Source organism: Microtus ochrogaster, chromosome 8, assembly GCF_000317375.1.
Source record: "Microtus ochrogaster isolate Prairie Vole_2 chromosome 8, MicOch1.0, whole genome shotgun sequence".
In the NCBI taxonomy this organism is placed as follows: Eukaryota; Metazoa; Chordata; class Mammalia; order Rodentia; family Cricetidae; genus Microtus; species Microtus ochrogaster.
In genome coordinates this window covers 33,642,740-33,644,407 of record NC_022015.1, presented here as the reverse complement: position 1 = coordinate 33,644,407, position 1,668 = coordinate 33,642,740, and positions in this window count along the sequence as shown.

Below are 1,668 nucleotides of genomic sequence, written 5' to 3'. Positions count from 1 at the left end.
ACTCAGGACCTTTGGAAGAACAGGCAATGCTCTTAACCTCTGAGCCATCTCTCTAGCCCCGAACCTGGTATTCTTAATGACCTGCATAGACATTCCTTCAGACGAACATCTTTAGTCAATGTGAAAAGTCTTCAGGCCTTATAAAGGGCTCTGACAACCGTTCAATTGTAGGTAATCACTAAACGTACTCTCTCACCTATTGGGAGAAAACCCAGTTTTGTAGTAAGCATTCAAAGTGAAAGGCAAGAGAGCCCTCGGAACTGCAAACCAGTGAAAGCAGAGTGTTTCTTTTCCAAAAGGGCACCAATTTGTTTGGAGCAACAGCTCAGTAGTTAAGAGTGCTCCTTGTGCAGGCCTGAGGTCACAGTTTGGATCCCAGCATCCACGACACAAGCTGGGCATTCCCTACAAATTCCTGTAACCTCATCGCTGTGGGCGGGGGGCTGAGGCAGAAGGATACTGTGGCTTTCTGGCTTCCAACCTAGCTGAGACACAAGTTCCACAGCCCAGAGAGACCCTCCTTTAAAGGGATAGGCAGAATGATGGAGGAAGATGCCCACCGCTTTCTTCTGGTACCGGTGCACATGCCTAAACACACATGTGGACATATGTTCACGCAGATATGCTGTAAAACTTAACCCGTTATGCTATGCACCATAACACTTATGGGTTCCCATGACTTTAATAATTCACCTCATAATTGGGTCACTGATAGAACGAGGCTACAGGACCGGGACTCGGGAGCTTTAGTTCTCCTGACAGCCCCAAGCAGGAGCAGAAGCAGGGTTTATAATCATAAAATTCACAATTGGTTGCTGAGTTACAACTAAAATTTTTGTCATCAGGACTTAGAATGGGGCTTCCTTGAACGTTCCATCACTGTCAACCATCACAGTCATCATGATCAGACTCATGTGTTCCTTCTGTGGTTAGGAACAGTCATAATGTTTCCAAAAAACTAAAAATGAATAGTGATTATTTTTTTCCCCGAGACAGGGTTTCTCTGTGTAACAGCTCTGACTGTCCTGGAATTTACTCTGTTGTAGAAAAGACTGGCCTTGAACTCACAGAGATCCTCCTGCCTCTGCCTCCTGAGTGCTGGGATTAAAGGCGTGCGCCACCACCACCCAGCAAATAATGACGATTTCTATGGTTTGGGGAAGATGTTGATCAGCCGTTGGAGAGTTCCCAGGTCTCCTAGGGCTTGGGAACCTGAACTTTATTTCATCCTGCAGATAAAATGGAGTCTGAAGTCAAAATGGTAGTGCTCAGGCCAAGGTGCTTTCGCCTGCTCCCTTCAATTTACAAACATAAATAAATAGAATAAAAACATCCTTTAAAAAAATTAGCTGGACAGTGGTGGTGCATGCCTTTAACCCATTTTAGGAGGCAGTCACTAGCAAGCCCTTGGGTGCACTCCAATAAAAATCAAGTTTGAAGTTGGACAACGGTGGTGCATGCCTTTAATCCCAGCACTCAGGAGAAAGAGGCAGGCAGAGCTCTGAGTCCAAAGCCAGAATTATCCACAGTTCCAGGACAGCCAGAGCTACACAGAGCAACAGGGTCTCTCTCTCTCTCTCTCTGTCTCTCTCTGTGTCTCTCTCTCCCTCTCTGTCTCTCTCTCTCTCTCTCTGTCTCTCTCTCTCTCTCTCTGTCTCTCTCTCTCTC